This window comes from Schistocerca gregaria, chromosome X, assembly GCF_023897955.1.
Source record: "Schistocerca gregaria isolate iqSchGreg1 chromosome X, iqSchGreg1.2, whole genome shotgun sequence".
Lineage (NCBI taxonomy): Eukaryota > Metazoa > Arthropoda > Insecta > Orthoptera > Acrididae > Schistocerca > Schistocerca gregaria.
The window spans coordinates 290,159,186-290,179,934 of NC_064931.1; the positions used below are offsets into that span (position 1 = coordinate 290,159,186).

General features: G+C 36.7%; 1 long non-coding RNA gene across 1 annotated transcript in view; it reads right to left on the reverse strand.

Moving 5' to 3' along the window:
- LOC126298461 (uncharacterized) overlaps positions 1–20,749 on the reverse strand; it is a 52,711-nt gene that overhangs the window by 13,195 nt on the left and 18,767 nt on the right. The window contains exon 4 of the long non-coding RNA XR_007552611.1: positions 9,176–9,250. This is a non-coding gene — a long non-coding RNA (uncharacterized LOC126298461). The remainder of the gene's footprint in view (positions 1–9,175; positions 9,251–20,749) is intronic.

A 20,749-nucleotide genomic window follows, 5' to 3' on the forward strand; every position in this document is an offset into this window, starting at 1 on the left:
TCAGTAAACTGTGAGTAATATAATTTAGTATCATTTAGCAAAGATAAATTTATTGTTTGTTTATTCCTGTGTAAAAACATGACGATTGTAAAAGAGGAAAGTATAGACAACAGTATCGCCGATGCTAGTACCGATGTAAATTTATCATACGAAAGTGAATGCAACAGTAATAGTTTGGATCCTGTAGAGGAAGTTGAAACTCGTACAGAAAGACAGGATGAAGTTAAAGACATGTTATCAACAATAATGAATTATATGGAGGGAAAATTTAAGGCAATTGATGACACTAACAAACGAAATAGGCAGTGGTTAGGAAATATTCAAGACAGACTCAATGCTAATGAGATTTGTTTGGAACAAATGGAGAAAAATAATGAGATTCGTTTTAATCAAATGAAGCAAAACAACACTTCTTAGTAAGACCAGAATCTTAAGGACATCTGTGATAGATCTGAGAAACAGTTCAAAGAATATGAACAGAAAAATGACAATCACTTTCAAAAAGTAGAAGGAAATATTTCCAGTTTGAGTCGTAATATGGTTAAGATCATGGGTAAGGTTAATTATGTTGGGAGAAAGGTTGAAAATGTAGATGTAAAAGTAAAGAAATTTGAAAACTGAAGTTAGCACGGGTAGAGAGAAAATCCGTAATACGTTTAAAGTTGTGCATGCCGATATCAGACATGTACAAGATACAGTATCTGATCGTATTTCTATTGTAGATGATAAAATTGTTCAAGTAGAAGGTAAATTTGAACAAAAGATAGGAATCATTACTGACAAAATAGATGTAAATAAGCAAATAAGCAAATAAGCAAAGATGAAGTCAAGAGTTTAGAAAATAGTATTAGTGACATCACTAAGAAACTTTAAAGTGCAACATTCCAGTAAAGAACTTTTCAGGTGAGAGCAGTATGCATCCGGTAGATTTCCTGCAGCATTGCAAAGATAACTTTTTACCAAATATGAATGATAATTTTAAGACTAAATTTGTGAAAAGATTTCTGGAAGGTAAAGCATTGTCACTGACTAATCAATATTGTATTCAGAGACAGAACAAGCTAGAATAAAAAGCAAATTCTTGAATGGTACTGTTTATAAACATGAGTTTGGTAGTATGAAGCAATTTTGCAAAAATCAGTTAAGGAAACTCACTCACCTAAGCAAACCTTTTGATGAACTCACTCAAATCGATGCACTAAAATAAAGGCTAACACATGAATTATAGTGGGAGTTAGCTTATGGACCGGATGACACAATAGACCAGTTTTTGAAATATTTAGACAAAATAGACAGAATTATTGAGACAACGGGTAAACCACCACACCATAGTCAAAACCATTTTCAAAAGATAAGAAATACAAATTGGGGAAACACACAACACGACAAAAAAGAACCACATAATTTTGGAAGTAATGATTCTCAGAGAAAACAACAGTACAACTTCAAGGGATAAGAAGGAAACAATTTCCATTACAAGGGTCAATATGGAAATAATCATAATCAATTTGGTAACAGGCACTTTGGAAATAAACCAAAAGAGTGGCATAGGCATAATGGTATGGGGAGAACTGAACAGGAATTAAAAAACTGAATAGGGCTCCTTTGGTGGTCCGCAAGGTAGGAGCTACTTATACACAAATGGAAAGGGCCAACCCAAATTGTCAAACTAAACAGAAAAATAGCAGTGACATAATAAGTAATTATTTTAAAGAGAAGTGTTATCCCATTAATGTGGTATCTGTTACAAGTGTCATACAAACAAACCAGAAACAAAAGGTAAATTATTTAAAGACACTGATTGCTAAGAGAACTGTGAAGAAGAATTAAACTTAGATTTATTCTACGAGTGGGCTGAGAGGGACACCTTGCTGGAAAATAGTTGTTCAAATGATCAAAGCGTGTTAGGAATTAGAGAACTTATGGAAAAGTCTGGTGGGCGAAGAATGAAAATTGCACCTAGTGAAGATGATTTAGATGTGTATCTGCACACTGAAGGTAAGGCTGCAGAGGATCAAGAGGATATTTCTTGTGATGATTGGGAAGAAAAGGAGATTGAGGATAGTAGTGAAGAAAGATGTTTTATTGGTGTAAGTGAAGAGTTGGAAGCTTTAGCGATACAAAAGTTAAGAAATAAATATAAAAGAGAGGTGCACAATACCACAAAAGAATGTATCTGGATTAATGAAATATTCAGGAATAGTAATCAGGCCAAAGAAAATTCAATTAGGTTATTAACAGCATATAACGCTGGTAATAACGATACTGGTGAGGACACTAGAAAGGGATATGGATTTAGTGAAATTCACAACGACTTATTACATGAGAATATTAACAAAAAATTTGACTTTGATGTAACCAGTCCATTTATTGATGTACAGATAGTATCATGGAAACGAAAGTGTTTAGTGGACACAGGAAGTCAAGTATCTGGGATATCAGAATCATTAAGTAAAAAACTGAAAACTAATAAGGATTATGTTGAATTACCTGTAGTACGAATTAAAATAAGAGGTGCCACTAGGAGGCACAGTAAATCAGTAAGGAGTCAGGCAATTGAAAGAGTACCATGGTCACATGGGTGTCTCGTTATTCCTGATCTCTCAGAGGATTTTATCCTAGGCATGTCTTGGATAACAAAATTAAATGCAGCATTTGATTGGGTGGGACAGAAATAAATGATTACTCTACCAACTGGTGAAGTCATAACTACGAAACTTCTTACATCAAATGTGTCGTGTATGAATAAGACTGAACAGTATTGAATTTACAAAAGAAAGTAAGTACATTGAAGACCATACCACAGATTTTGATACAAATGAGAGTGAGTTTGAAAACTTGGTAAATGAAAAAGTAGCAGAAGCTAGAGAACTAACTGAGAACCAGAAACGAGTTGAAATTATTTTTGTGGGAATATAGTAATGTATTGAGCAACATACCAGGTAAAGTAATTGGATACCAATGTACTTTGCAGTTTAAGCCAGATGAACATTCCTTTAGAAAACCATAAAGTATTCCAATCTCAAAAAGGATAGCAGAGGAGAAAGAATTACAAAAGATGGAAGTGTGTGAAATCATAATCCCTTGGTCATTGTGAATAAACCTAATAACAAGTCAGATTAGTAATAGATTCCAGACAGTTAAATGTTTATACAGAGAAACTGACCACCCAGAGAACATCAATGAGTTGTTATATAAATTTGAAAATATCCAAATTATGTCATGCCTTGACCTAACTTCGGGTTTTCATCAATTACCTCTTGCAGTTCTAGAAAGTACACTGCTTTCTTATACAATGGAAGATGTTACCAATATTGTGTAGTGCCTTTCAGATTAAGCTACTCAGTTGCAGAATTTGTAAGAGCACTAGACTATGTACTTGGCCAAGAAGTTGTGTCAGAATTAAACATTTATGTAGATGATATATTAGTGTCAAATCTAAGTTGGGAGAATCATTTGCAGTTATCGAAAAAGGTGTGTGAAAAACTCAGAAGAGGGGGAATGACATTAAAACTAGAAAAATGTAAATTATGTGTCAGAACACAAATTTTTATGTCATGTCATTACTAAGGAAGGGTAAGTGCAGACCCTGAGAAAATAAAATCTATCGTAAACTTTCCATCGTCTAGAAACCTAAAACAATTGAAATCTTTCTACGGAATCTGTGGATTCTCTCAAAAATATATAAATGGACAATGCCATAATGTAACATGTTTAAGCAACTTACTTAGAAAAAATGCTACATGGAATAGGTCCGAAGAGTGTCAGCACGCATTCGAGAAAATTAAGAATGAACTGTATAAGAACAATCTTTTACACAGGCCAGATTTTAGTTTGCCATTTTGTCTTCACACTGATACTAGTGATTATGGACCAGGAGCAGAACTATTTCAGTAGAGAGTCGTGAATGGAAAAGTATTCATTGTACTATTGCATTTGGCAGTAGATTGTTACTTAAACATGAGAGAACTTACACAGTCACAGAAAAAGAACTACTTGCGGTACACCTGGCATTTGCAAAATTTAAAACATACCTGTTAGGACACAAGATAAAAGTGTATTCAGACCACAAAGCTTTAAGTTATTTACAGGAGTGTAGACCATATCACAATAGATTGACCAGGTGGGCAATGTTCATGCAATATTGACTATGAAATTGTGTATATTAAGGGGTCAGAAAATGTAGTGGCTGATGCTTTATCTAGGTTACCAGTAGGAGGAGATGAGGAAATGTTTGATCAAGAGGAAGAAAAAGAATTTAAAATAAGATACATTAAGGGAATCCAATATGGAAAGCTCATAAGGGCACTTTGCAATAACATCAGGAGGGGACAAAATAATGATCCTAATTGGAAATTGGTTAAGGACTGTATAGGCAAAAGAGGGTATGATAAACTTGACAAAAAGCATAAGTTCTTTAAGGGAACACTCTTTAGAAGAACAGATGTGGACTCTGACAATTGGAAGCTATGTTGGCCAGAGTGTGAGGCAGACAAGTTAATAAAGTACACCCATGAAAGTTATGGTCACTGTGGAATACAGAAATGTGTAAAAAAGTTACAAGAAAACAACTACTTTTATAACACAGTAAAGCAGGTGAGGAACGAAATATCAACATGCGACACATGTCTAAGAGTAAAAGTAAGCAACAGAACGTGTCAGAGAGAAATGCAGAACATTATTCCGGATAAGCCATTAGATTCAGTAGCTGTAGACTTTTATGGTCCTTTACCTAAAAGTAAAGGTGGTCATTGTTTTATATTTGTCATGGTTGATGTATTTTCCAAACTAATTAAACTTTATCCTGTTCAAAAAGCTACAAGTAAAGAGATCTTTACAAAGATTGAGAGAGATTACTTCAAGAGCGTAGGGAAACCTAAAGCCATATTATCTGATAATGGTTCACAATTTGTCTCAACAAACTGGAAAGCATTTTCAAACCCAGCAGAAAAGTACATGAGGGAAATAGGAAGGAATTTGCAGGACGTATTGTAGTCATAAACATCCTAGTTTGTCCGACCATGTAAACAACTTTGATGACATCATCATGAACAGCATGCAGCATAACTCTACTGGATTTTCACCACATGAAATTTTATTTCATCTCAGACCAGCGAAACTGATTTCCGAATTAATAGACTTTCCACACTGTGCCTTAATATCAATGAAAGAACATGAAGAGACCATAAAGAAAACCATGAAGAAACTAGGTGAAACTAGGAAAAACAGACATGATAGGGAAATAAAGGTTACCACATTCAGAGTAGGTGACCATGTCTTAGTGAATCCCCATGAACGATCGGAGTTACTAACAGCAGAACTCAAGAAGTTTTTTGACATTTACATTGGGCCATTTGAGATTATTGAGAGCCCCCACCCAAATGTGTACCGATTAGTATATCCCAAGTCGAGAAAGCTCTTTGGTCTTAGGAATGATGTTTCTTTGAAGCTGTATATTGAGAAAAGGACAAGTTGAGCCTACAAAGACGCCTTTATCTGGAAAGAATTTTACTGGAAAAATGAAATGCTGTGAAGTAAAGTCACAGGAAACTGCAATCGCCATACTGTGCCATGTAACGTATCTCACGCAAAATTATGATGTATCTACGCCGATTGTCACTTAATTCTGCTGTAAGTTTAGATTTCATGATTCCAATGTGCTTGTTTACGTAATTGTACAGTATTTAATGAACTGCTATATACGTAAACTTGATAAATGAAGGATTTTATTTTACTGATTATGCTAGGTGACAATACATGTCACCCACCCCGACAATTTGAGAATAGCCAATCTCACAATTTTTGAAATCTTTCTTTTATTCATTTAAATAGGCCATATCGCTTATAAAATAAGTTCTATAGTTAATAGACTATACTTTCTTGTATATGCAAGTGTGCTTTTGTTTTACATCTTGCTCACCATGAATAACCATTTTTATTCGGCTGTGTTGATCACACAACACAGACACTTTATATTGGATTATTTCACCCCTCAATAGTAATATCTATCACATAATCTACAAGGTTCACGAGAGGATAGTATTGGTGAACTGAAACACTTTTGTAACATCAGTGATGGTATAAGAATTTAGTGCTATGTTTATTCTAATATGAGAAAATTTTTTACCTTTGGTATTATTTTATAGTAAGTTTCTGGGCAACAAACTGATATATGTGTTTATGTAATTGATGTTGAGAGACAGAGGAGGGAGTCAATGGGTGATGTAAGAATGAACAATTTACTAGAATTGTGATAAAAAGTTGTATACAAGCCAAAACAGTGATGCAATTTCTGTACTGGACTGACAAGTGGGCCAGTGTACACTTTTAAGTCCTGGTGAGCTATTGTAATGTAATCAACCATTGATTGGAGATAAACTTTATCTCGTATAAAAAGTAAGATGCTCACAGTAAAGAGTTAAGGTAATTTCATTATGTTACCAGAAAACATGTTTAATTTATTTAATTATGACTAGTTTCTTTATATAGTATGAATAAATATAATTTTTAATTGAAAGTATTTCAGATCCGGTGGAGTTTATTTCAAACATAAGCAAACCCAGGCCATGCTTGTTGGAATGATTATTTTGACATCCAACTACAAAAAACCCCTAGACAAACGAGATCTGCACCGTGTAATCTTTCAGCAGCTACTAAAAAAATAATTCTTGCTGAAATTGTGCTGGAACTGGTCATATCCTCATTCAAAAACACATGGTGATAGTGGTCCTACCACAATATACCGCGTAAGATTCTACAAACAATTTTTCAGCTATCTAAGAAACGAGAAAGAGAACAACCAGTACAAGTACAATAATGCATTTTCAGCTTATAGTGACAAACACCCATAATAAAGAGAATGGCAATTATCAGAACAGAGCAAAATAAGCAACCGATTCAAACCAGACAAAGCTCGTGAAAGGAAGGGTACCCGTATAAATACGGACGGAGAGCCTGACGTATAGCAAAGGCTACCTGCCAAAGCTTAACTGCTAAGCTCACGACTCTAACCAAACTACAGTAGCTGTATCTTCATCCATTCAACCTAAATTGTGTCCAATGTTACAACTGGCCAACTTTGTTTCGATTTGGAGGTGTGGTTTAAAACATATCTCTCACCTCGAATTTCGAGTCTCAAATTTCAGGTGCGGCTTACATTTGGGAAATTTTTTTTTCCCTTGATTTTGAATCTCTTTTTCATGTGCAGCTTAGATTCGAGTAGATACAGTACACAGAGATATTCCATTGGTATTGTGCGAGTTGGCATGGTACTGTCAAGAAACACTGCAGGCACAGTTTCAAGAGGCAGTGTTTGTGGCTGGATATGAAACAATTCTGTAGTTTCCAATAAATCTTTCACATACGCAGGGTGTATCGAGCCCTTTGGGTCAAATTGAAACAGGTGTTAGTGGTTCCACAAACGATTATATTGAGGCAGGGAACCAACAGATGGAAATGCATGTTTATTGTATTACTGACACATACACCATATAATAATGTAGCTCAAAGTAGTTGTTCAAAGTGGCGACCACCAGTCTCAATGCGAGTACTGCAATGGAGCATGGTGTTCTGCTGCACTCTCATGAAGTTCCTGACTGCTTGTTGTGCAATGGAAGAGGCAGCTGGCGATAAACAGCACAGACCCCTGTCCATCCTAAAGACATACTGCACACAACTTAACTCATAGTACATGTTGTGACTACCACATGCATTGCTCTGGTGCATTAGCCTGTGGTGCATGCATACTACTATCCCTGGTGTCAGTTTTCCATTGCATCAGACAGCTTGTAATGTGTCCATGGTAAGGTATGTTACTGTGTACAGCGTATGACGGATGGAACATTGTCACAAGAGTTGGCAGACATGTATTTAATGTAAGGTGTGGTAGGATGCAGTGCCCATAAAAACGGCATGAATGTACAGAGAACACTTTCCTAATAGGCATCATCCTAAATAGATTGAGTTTACTGCATGGATACTAACTTACGAGAGACAGGGTCATCCACATCACAGAGGGCCAGCCAAGGTGCCACCAAAGACACACCCAAACAGCAGACTGTGAGGAGATGGTGTTGGATCAAGTGACTGACTACCCGGCATTAATTAATCACCAACATGCCAGTGAAATTCAGACTTTGAAGGATAGTGTGTGGAGAGTACTGGTGGAACAGGTATTACACCCCCCATTATAAAGACTGCGTGCAAGAGCTAGGAATTTGAGCCCCATATGCACTTCTGTTAATGGATTATCCACTGCAGTGCTACAGTGCCAAACTTCATACAGTTTGCATTGTTCACAGATGAGGCCTCATTCACCTGTGGCTATGTTTTTAACAGCTGTAGCCGTCATGTCTGGAGTGAGGACAATCCCCACACCATCCCCATCCATCAGTGGCTACCAGCAACAATTCTCAGACAATGTATGGGCGGCCACTATCCAAAATTACCTAACAGAATCTTAGTTGCTGCCTCCCCATTTGACTGGTTCACATTACCTGGTGTTCCTGCAAGTCGACGGCACAGTTCTTTGAGAGAGCACCCCTTGTCCGCAAAATGGATGTGGTTTCAACACAGTGGTACATCAGTCCACTTTGGTGTTAATGCCTGTGAGCACCTGAACAGCACATACCCTCATTAGATTAGAAACAGAGCCCATGTCATGGCCAGTACAACTGCCGGATCTCACACCACTGTACTTTTTCCTGTGGCGATTGTGTCAAGACATTGGTGTACAAAACTCCTGTAGAAATGGATGAAGATCTGCTTACTAGGGTCCAAGCTCCCTATCTCCTGATAACAGACACCAGGTATCTTTGACAGTGTGTGGCAGACCTACATGCGTCACTGCTATGCATGCATTGAGATTGGTGGTCACCACTTTGAACAATTACTATGATCTATGTTATGTGGTGCACGCTGCATATGTCCATAACACAATAAATATGCATTTCCGACAACTGGTTCCCGCTCTTGATACAAATGGTTGTAGGCCCACTATGATCTGTTTAAATCTGCCCCAAAAAGTTTGAGACAATCTGTAGATCAGTGATAAAAATAAATGACCTGACCATGTATGGAGCGGAGGGGAAAAAAAAAAAACAGTCCTGTACTAATTTCTGTATTAAATCTGCATTTACTACAGAATGCATTCTTTGTGTAAAAAAAATGCCATTACCTGCTGCATTGTCTCTTTCTTCAAAAGCTTTTCAACAGGACAACGGTTCCATCTTCCAATTTTTGTGTGCTGGTCCTGAAAATATAGAGAGCTGCTTTTGAATACACACATTTTGTGAAAAGTTTAATGTTAAATCCTGTCCTAAACTTGTGATTTTTTCTGGTTTATTACCACAACATTCTTAGTAATCCAACATTTTATTTTCAGTTACAGTTACTTAAGCTTTCTGGACATAGCACCACATCTTTTCAACGTTATATGTTAATTGGAAATGTACTAATTGGGAGAGTTGCACGACTAAACAGTCTCTAAACACATTCCACCAAGAGACTTAATTTGAATGTAACTTAAGAGCTATGATGCAACACTATTTTATTTTTCCAGTGGCTGTAACCCAAATTTTATTACTCAAAAATTTTGAATAGTTTCTTAGGGCCTGTCCATGAAATGTACTAATATAAATTAGGCTACTCTCTAGCGCTCAATCTCATTTTCAAACATACGAGTATATTGCAATTTTATAGGCATAAAAGTAAATAAAATTGTAATACACCCGAAGTAACAAAAGCAATCTTTTTGTGATTAAAAGTGTGATTTTCAAATAAGAAAGAAGCTTGCCTGATGCTGAATACAAGACAGTAACAATGCAGCTTCACCTCTCTTTCAGCTGACATGGTGAAGCATTTATTGAACATGAAGCACAAATCATTTCTCTTGTAAAATTTGTGAGAAATGATCACCTGATCATCTTAGTTAGGGATTGTTGTTGCTCCTGACAAAGACGATACAGGTGATTATTTGAAACTTAATGTTTTACGCAGATCTGATGCACCAAGAAAAAAAAGAGTGTTTTCTAGAAGAATGTAATTGTGAGAAACTTAATTTTTGTAGTAACTACGACACTTATACCTGGATCAGAACAACAAAGTGACTGGCAACTAGGCACTTGAGACAGCTATGTGGTTGGATACATGATACTTGGGAGCAGAATATGACAGTGACAGCAACAGCTGTGCAGTTCAGAAGTGAAAATGTTACACACTTCCCTTTAATGTGTGGAAGCAGTTTGTTTTACAGCATCCCAGTAGCTTTGTCACTTTTCTGCTCACTTCAGCTGCCAGTTTCAGACATTATGGTACGTTAAAAAAAAGGGGGGGGGGACAGCACAGAGAAAAGAAATGAAGTACGCGCCCGTGCAGGCGTTTGACCAATACTGCTTGTCAGTATGACATCCGTAACAGATAGGATTGATAGACAAAATAGAGAAGGTCTGAAGGAGAGCACGGCACTTCATTTCAGATTCATTTAGTAAATACGAAAGCATCATGGAGATAATCAACTCCAGTGGCAGACACTGGATGAGAGGCATTCTGCATCACAGCATGGTTTACTGTTAAAGTTCTAAGAGCATACATTCTTTGAAGAGTCAACAAGGGTTTTGCTTCCTCCTATGTATCCATCATGGAGGCTTATTGACAATCTTTCTTCCCAAGAACCATTTGAAACTGGAACAGCAAATAATGGAGGTGACAGTGGTACACAAAGTACCCTCAGCCACACACCACTGTATGGCTTAAGGAGTATAGATGTAGATACAAAACATGCTATTACAGACTGCAGTCACACTATTTATAGCAAATTTTAACACAATGTGAATCAAGTATAGTTCACTCAAGACAGCAATAAGGCCAAAAGACTGTATTTTGTCTTAGTAGCAGTGTCAGTTAAATTATAAATTAAACCATAAAATATCATTGTTTTGCTTGAAATTTTTAGGAAACATGCAACAGTGGTACAAAAGTGTAGACTCATACTTGGGCAAAGAAGTAAGTCACTGCATTTGCAAAAACCATTTGGGATTGCACTGGAAACTATCTGTATCCTAGAACAATTAAGCAGTCATCAATTATTCCAAATACTCGCACTCATGTGCAACAATTACATCACAGGGAGTAAACATTAAATTACAGTTTTCACACATTACCTACAGATCTTGCAAATTACTAAAAACTGCAGCTAGTATTAGAGGAAGAGAAAACAATTACCTCCAATTATTTTAGTTTCACCTTGACACACAATAATTAATACACACAATGTGTTTTCAATAGCCATCATTATAGCTATGTTTACTATGAAACATGGAACATCCCTCAGTAATCAATACACCTGTCAAACACATTTTCCCCAACAAGGAATTAATGTTCCCCATGTTTTAAGACTTTTTTCTGAGAATTTGTAACACACTTCATTTGCTAGTAATAAAAATGTTCTTACAAATTATTTCGTAGAAGCAATTTGCTGAATATTCACTGACAATGAGCTGTCTACAAAATGCAAAAACAGTTACAACAGTAAGTATTCGACTTATTCTGTTGTCTGCTCCAGTATTTGTTTATGCTTCCCTTTGAATATAACCAGTCTGATCAGCCAGCCATCAGTAACCACAGACATTGCAGCTCCAGTGATATATCACAAAGTGCATTACAGTGGTATTCATTGTTACTTTGGCACAGCAATCAATTGACACCACCTGAGGCTCCCTACCTCTTTCTTTCCATTCTGCTTTTGTCAGCCATATTTCTCCTTTGTCATACTGTGCCTCTCAAATGTACTTGTGGTTTATAGATATTCTGTCGCATTTGTGCCAAATTTTAAAGATTGCCTGGGCATATTGCTGATTTGCTTCACTGTGAGAATCACAGTTTCTCAGCACTACATTTACTCATGCCACCTCTTCCTAATATCATTAAATATATGGGGAAAGATTGATAGGAGGAGAGCACAAGTTGTCACTGCTTATACCTTGATTCATCTACAATTTGATATTCATGGATACCAGTTCTTCTAGTTCTGACATTTGCTAGCAACTTCTTGTGCAAGAACTTTGTGTGGTAAACAAAAGTACCATAAGATGAGGTGAACAGAAACAACCAGTCCAACCATGTAAATAGACAATCTCCAGGAGAGTGATTTGCTGACCATGTGCCCCTCCACAACCACATCCAGTTACACCTATCATCTGAGGATGACACAGCATTTGGCTGGTACCGGTGGACCTTCCAAGGCCTGTTTGGATGGAGTTTAGTGTAGTATGTTAGAAACAATCAGTAAACATGTACTTCTTTTAAGAATCAAACTCCCATGAATAAAGCAGCTTCAGACTTCTGGTTACTTTACAAATGAGTTAATGGGTTAAATATTTAAAGTTAATCTAGAGACTGAGAAAAAGTTGAAAAACAGTTTCTGTGTTACAATTGTATAATTTTGCAGGTACATTCGGTGGTATATGTGAATACTGTACACAAACTGTGTTGCAAATAGAGTTGGCAGTAAAGAAGTAACATGTGGGCATGCTGAAATGTAATGCCTCCAGATTTTTATATGTAAAAACTCAAAGCTGTTAAATAAAACAAATTTCATTAACATCCTACATCTTTGTTGTTCATGTCTACAGATTTATTTCTCAACATAATCATCCTGGTGACAAACTCAATTTTCCCAATGAGAGACCAGTTTATTGAGATCATCACTGCAGAATGAATTACTTTGTTGACGGAGCCACATCCCCACCTCTGCCTTCAACACTTCATTACTATCAAAATGTTTATTAGTTGAGAATGCAGGGTTGTGTTTCTAGAAGAAGATCAGACTGTGATGGAAGTGAAGAATCGTCTGGCACTGTTCTCAATCCAATCAAGCCAGTGATTCAAATATATGCAGTTATAGATTGTATGGAAGTAAAATTTGTTATTTTTAAGCCAAAGTTATGTTGGTTTACAAAACACACACACACACACACACACACACACACACACACACACACACACACACCCATTCATTTTAGTATACAAGGATTCATTTTTCAGTCAATGAGATGTCTGGATGCTCTTCATTTGGGCTGAATGAGACAACCGAGGTTTTATGTTATATAAAACATGGGCTAGGTCCCAAATCTATTTATGAGTTAGGTACAAGACCCACAATTCTGATTTTCACATTTCCTTTTTAAAATTATCAATTTTTTTCTTTTTAAGTTAAACTTTTTCTATTAACTCCATTTTACAGTAGTTCAAAGGACGATCATCATCATAACAGCAGACATCAGCTCATCAGACAGTTGAAAAATCACACATGGAGGCAAATCTGTTGTGTTTAATAAAGCAAGGCCAAGGGCACACAGAAACACACATCATCCTTAAATTTCTTACATTGTTAACTGCTGTTGTTTCAGAATAAAGCAAAACCGAGTGCAAAATGTGGAATAGCAACAAGGGTCATTGGTGTTTGTTCAGGATATATATGATAGAGCAGAACGTATGCAAATCATTAGCCATTTCATTCTGTTGCCATTCCTATGATTTCAGGAAAACAGCCATGTGCGTGATATCCATAGTACCCAGTGTGTCTTCTAAGATGTTCCTGAACTCCACTACTCAGCACAATTATCAGATGGATCCACCATTGACCATGCATAAAATATTGGGGGGCATCGTTACTGGCAATATTCCTTTCCCTATTGCACCTACTGGTTGGAATCAGTGAAAGAGGCGTCGTCACTAGGTTGAGTCACTCTAACAAAGTTGTGCAAAAACAGAAAAGGAAACCTCTATGTGGAAACAAACCAATATGACTCATCTTGTATGAATGAAAAAAACAACACTATAGCCTTCCAAAATCAGAATGATGATTTTACTGCCTACTCCTGCTACTGGAAGCTCCAGCCAATCATTTCTCTCATGGCACTCAACTGTGTCTTGTCCAACAAAATCATATTTCATACTGAGCAATGCACCTCAGTTACAGTATCAGTAACGTCCCAGCTCTTTAGAAACAGAGCACCTTTCTCAATCTTTATACCAAGTTTGGAAGCTGGAGCATGTTTATTCTTAAAGCAATTTGTAAAGCAAAATAGATGCACCCATACTGGCTAAATGGCCTGTATTCTTTAAATTAAAAAAGATCAACAGAAGAAATGCTACCTTAATTTAGAATATAAATCCTGAATATCAAATTATGGGAATAAATTAGCAATTAATAGTCTTCATCAGTAAACAGAAGAACACTTCTGAAATTTTCATAGAATATAGCAAATACTTGTAAACATATGACATAACAACAAAAATACGTGTGGCACTGATACGGTGCAATATAAGTAATGGATCATATGTTGGCAGAGTAGGAACCATGTACTGAGCAATAAAACTGCTGAGCACAAAACAACCACATCTGACTTGCTGAGTGGTTCAATTTAAACACTGTGTGGGATTAATAATCATCAGTTACCCATCAACACAATGCTAACATGGGCAATTACGGGCCTACGACATGCTGAATGTTTCTTCAAAACTGTTGAAAATGTAGAACAAAGTTCAACAATATAAGAACAGTGTGTATACGCGGACAAGGAAAAAAATTTCCAGATTTTTCCAGGGTTTCCCGCTTAAAAATACACTTTCTCCCAGATGAAAAAACACTTTTTCCGCGTTATTAAGTGACAGTATATTTTCCCTCGGAACTGTAAAACTTGTCAATCCTTTTGAATGGTTATGTTTTTATATACGGGCATAGTCTTTCCCAGCACTTTAGAAAACCAAAACTCGGGGAAGAGAACCACTTTTGGAAAGATTTTTGATGCGCAGCAACATCTACGCTGCATGTTTTCGTATTATGGAAACATAAAATCTAATTCCATCAAACAACCCATGTTACTTTCCGACCCATTGTAATTGAGATTGTGATGCACTTTTGTAAGCCAGCCGTAGCTCATGTCACATGAGCTCGCCAGCTGATGACAGCAGACATCCAGACCCCAGAGCACATGATGTAGACAGCTAATAGCAACATCATTGTTAAGTAGCGCGGATACACAAACAGGAAAAGTTAATGTTTTAAATTAACATACATAGTGTGGCTACAAGAAAAACAAAGCTTTCACATATAATATTGGACTCTAAGGTTAATAAGCTGCAAGAGAAGCTAAGTTTTCACATATAATGTTTATATTTTTTGCACGTGTTACACTTTAAGATAGATCTCACAAATGCGTCGGGAAAATTTTTAGCAGAGTCCAGTGCCTTGTCCTCAAAATTTTCTACAAATAAATTAGCTACCACACAGGAAAGTAAGTTTCCTGTAGCACTACATCAATTTGCTCATAATAATGACATTAATGTCTGATCTTTTGGGCTCAAAATACTTCTAAATGGCTCGTCATCAAACGCTCTGCGATTTAAGAAATTAATCGTACATTCTCGCACACAGTTCAACTTGCGTAAAAGGATATTTACTTTGAACGTAACTCGTTTCAAACCATCATTCCCAATATTTTCCTGCAACCTGTTAGAAATAGGTTCGTTTCAGTAGTTGTCAGAGAGCGCCAGATAACAGGCGCCACCGCACTTTGGCAGCTACTATGATGCATGAAGCCCGTCTGTTCATGTGTGTAAATCATTAAAAGATCTTACATTGTGTCATAAAAGAAACAAAACATCAGAGAATACTCCAAGAGCATCAGAATTTCGTGAACCAAACTAAAATGGCACATTTGAAGTGCATACTTAGAGCACATTCATATATCCAAATTCCCAATGAAGTAGGCCTCGACCTGATATTAAGCTTTTCAGTGGGGGTTTCGGGATGTAAATTTTCTTGGAGTACCAGTACTGTATTAACTCATTTTTGATTCTTTATTATGAAATAATGCAGTATGTGCTAGAAGATGAAAACGTGCACTTTAAATGCAGCGAGCAGTTGAAATTAGCCAATAGTACAGAACTAAACACTTCCTTTCAAACACATTGACTGCCTTCTTCTACAAGGCAATTAACGCATGACTGTCAGAAAAGTGGAAATAAAATAAAATCTGAAACTAATCACATATATTAGCTTTCTATAATTATGTGAATGTATACAGGAAAATTAAAGAGACCTTTGGAGAAAAGAGAACCACTTGTATGAATATCAAGAGCTCAGGTGGAAACCCAGTTCTAAGCAAAGAAGGGAAAGCAGAAAGGTGGAAGGAGTAAATAGAGGGTCTATACAAGGGCGATGTACTTGAGGAAAATATTATAGAAATGGAAGAGGATGTAGATGAAGATGAAATGGGAGATACAATATTGCGTTAAGAGTTCAACAGAGCACTGAAAGACCTGAGTCGAAACAAGGCCCCGGGAGTAGACAACATTCCATTAGAACTACTGACGGCCTTGGGAGAGTCAGTCCTGACAAAACTCTTCCATCTGGTGAGAAAGATCTATGAGACAGGCGAAATACCCCCAGACTTCAAGAAGAATATAATAATTCGAATCCCAAAGAAAGCAGGTGTTGACAGATGTGAAAATTACCGTACTATGAATTTAATAAGTCACAGTTGCAAAATACTAACAAGAATTCTTTACAGATGAATGGAAAAACTGGAAGAAGCCGACCTCGGGGAAGATCAGTTTGGATTCCGTAAAAATGTTGGAACACGTGAGGCAATACTGATCTTACGACTTATCTTAGAAGAAAGATTAAGGAATGGCAAACCTCCACTTCTAACATTTGTCAACTTAGAGAAAGCTTTTGACAATGTTGACCGGCATACTCTTTCAAATTCTAAAGGTGGCAGGGGTAAAAGCGAAAGGCTATTCACAATTTGTACAGAAACCAGATGGTAGTTATAATAGTCGAGGGGTGTGAAAGGGAAGCAGTGGTTGGGAAGGGAGTGAGACAGGGTTGTAGCCTATCCCCGATGTTATTCAATCTGTATATTGAGCAAGCAGTGAAGAAAACAAAAGAAAAGTTTGGAGTAGGTATTAAAATCCATGGAGAATAGATAAAAACTTTGAGGTTCGCCGATGACATTGTAATTCTGTCAGAGACAGCAATGGACTTCGAAGAGCAGTTAAATGGAATGGACGCTGTCTTCAGAGGAGGATGTAAGATGAACATCAACAAAAACAAAATGAGGATAATGGAATGTAGTCGAATTAAGTCGGGTAATGTTGAGGCAATTAGATTAGAAAATGAGTCACTTAAAGCAGTAAAGGAGGTTTACTATTTGGGGAGCAAAATAACTGATGATGGTCAAAGTAGAGAGGATATAAAATGTAGACTGGCAATGGCAAGGAAAGCGTTTCTGAAGAAGAGAAATTTGTTAACATCGAGGCTAGATTTAAGTGTCAGGAAGTCATTCCTGAAAGCATTTGTATGGAGTGTAGCCATGTATGGAAGTGGAACATGGATGATAAATAGTTTGGAGAAGAAGAGAATAGAAGCTTTTGAAATGTGCTACAGAAGAATGCTGAAGATTAGATGGGTAGATCACATAACCAATTAGGAGTTATTGAATAGAATTGGGAAGAAGGTAAGTTTGTGGCACAACTTGACAAGAAGAAGGGACCAGTTAGGAGGACATGTTCTGCGGCATCAAGGGCTCGCAAATTTAGCATTCAAGGGTAGCGTGGAGGGTAAAGAAGTAGAGGGAGACCAAGAGATGAATACACTAAGCAGATACAGAAGGATGTAGGTTGCAGTAAGTACTGGGAGATGAAGAAGCTTGCACAGGATAGAGTAGCATGGAGAGCTGCATCAAACAAGTCTCAGGACTGAAGACCACAACAACAAACAGCATTTTAATTCACTTGATAGCTCCTGGCCACAGAAGTCCATTTTGTTTTCATTTGACGTAAGACCAGTAAACGAAGAGGAAACAGCAAAATCACTAGATGTAAACATGGTTCACGTGGAGACTACACACTTCCCCACTATAACTCTGAGTGCTCTGGGCATCAGTACTGGATCTAGGATATTTCTGAACCGAGGAAATACTGAAACCAACAGGGATACATTTCAAAATGAGGAGAGCAATTGATAGACCAATGAGCGCTCGATGCTAGGTGCTTTGTGATACGAGGTTTTTTCTCCGTAAGAATATGAATTTGGCAACAACAAATCTATGTCAATGAAATTGGCCGGTAATTATATGCATCCGATTTTCTACCCTTTTTATAGATTGCTATGACCTGGGCCTTCTTCCAGTCCCATGGAACATTCCCCTGCTCCAATGATCTGTGATAGATGATGGATAAGAATTGTGCTGTATCTGCAGCATAGTCAACATATAATCTTACGGGGATACCATCTGGGCCAGATGCCTTCCTGGCATCTAAGATCTTAACTGTTTTACAATCCCAGATACACTAAACACTATGTTAACCATCCTTGCATTTGTTCAATAATTGAAAGGGGGAATGGTGCTGCAGTACTCTACCAGAAATGAGTTTTTGAAAGCTAGGTTTAGAATTTCAGCCTTGTGTTTATCATCATCATCATCATCATCATCATCATCATCATCATGTCACATTACCCATACTGTTAGCAAGAGAAGCTATTTAATTATTCATAGTGTTCATAGATTTACATATGACCAAAATTTTTTGGGGTTACTTTTAGAATCCGCAGATAAAATATTGCTTTCAAATTTGTTAAAAGAATCTCTCATTGTCCTGACAGCTGCTTTCATTTCGCTTCATTTCTGTTTGTCAGCAGGGCAGTAACTACGATTAAAACAACAGTGCAAAATTATCTGCTTTCTCAGCAACTTCCTAATATGTCTGCTGTACCAAGGTGGATCTTTTCCCTCCCCTATATTTTTGCTAGGCACATACTTCTCTAGCACATGGTAGACAATACCTTTAAATTCCGATCAAAGATGCTAAATATCTTTGTGTCCCACGGTGAATGCTTGGAGCTGATTAACAAGATATTCATTAATGACACTTAATTGCTTTCCCAAACAAGAAAACTCTACTCCATTTCTTTTTAGCTTCCATGGACATAGAAGCCACAAAGACATTATGGTCGCTAATACCTTCTTCTAGATTAACTTTCTCAAAAAGATCAGGTCTATTTGTCTCCAAGATATCTAATATGTTCCCATCTCGAGTTGGTTTTCTAATCAAATTGCTCGAAGTTATATGTTGAGAGTGCTCCTAGAGTAATTTCACACGAATCTTTGCTTCTGCCTCCTGTGATAAACCTGTAATTTTCTCCGTCAATGGATGCCGGATTATAGTCCACCTATAACTAGTGGATAATTTGGATATTTAGTTCCTATATACTGAAAACTTTCCCTGAAACATTCTGCGACGTTTGTTGCGGATGCTGGTGGTCTATAAAAACATCCTAATACAATGGTCAATCCTTGCCCGATTGACAGACTATTTCACAGTCTGGCTCAGTATTTATCTGAGCTGCATTTAAACAGCTTTAAAACTGCAATGAACACACCACCTCCCATAGCATCAGTCCTATCCTTCCTAAACATTTCCCAATCCGAGTTCAAAATTTCACTGCTTTTCATGTCTGGTTTCAACCAGCTTTCGGTACCTAATACAATATTGGAATTGCTACTGTATTTCAGAGAGTAACTCGGGGATCTTGCTACAGACACTTCGACAATTTACTAACATGAGATTAAGCATATTTAAATCCTTTGAAATGACCTGTTTAGGCGAACTAACAATTTTTACTGTCACTTTAGTACAACAACAATGCAGTGTTAAGCAAACATAACTATTTCTACCTTTTCCTCCCTTTACTATTCTTTAATAATGGATTTTACCCTACATATTAGCAATGCATATTATCTTTAGCACTGTTTATTATCCGTAAGTGTAATGGCTTGTCACATATATATTTAATGCTTGACATTTATCTGTAATAAAAATGATTATGTATATATATATATATAATTTCATTTGTATCTATTGTTACCACATAAATTGTTAATTTCCAGAATGACTACATTTAATGAAAATGGCCAAAATGTAATTAATTTTATTGCATTCGTCCATTGTGTAATATGTTTATAATATATTTATTTACATAATAAATCATAGATTACCGATGTCACATTTATAGGGTATATTTTATAGGGCCTGAAGATGACGATGTTACAACTTTGAAACTAGCTGCCAAAATAAAATAGACACCTTAAATACTGCTCGAGGCATGTCTTCATTTTTAATATAAATTTATACCAGCTGATGTCTCACTGTCTTCCATTTAAGCTATGGATGTATGAACAATTTTTACAGTTCACATCAGTGATATGAACTGGTAATTTTTCAGGCCAACGGTTTGTTTCCCATGGGGAGGAACCTAATCATGCGTGAATGGAACAAGATATGCCCAACATCTGTTAAGATTGGAAGAAAGATTCTACTTAACTGCCTTGCATTTGCAGACAATTTGGCACTGTTAGAACAATATTTATGAAGCAAAGGTTCAGATAGAACAACTAGCACGGTTAGTGGCAAAGGTTGGATTGCAAATTTTGTTTGAGAAAACAGAAATGATGCCCAGCTTCCCAGTTGACACATCCCATATCATACTTCATAATGATCAAAAAATTAAGGTACTATAAAAGTTTAATTATCTTGGTGAGATTATTACCTGGAATGCTAATGAAAGAGCATCATTAATAGAGAGTAGAACACTAAAACTACAGCGAGCGCAGAGAACCACATGGCCAACCTACAAAAGACGATCTCTCCCAATGAATGCTACATTTTGACGTTACTCCTCCGT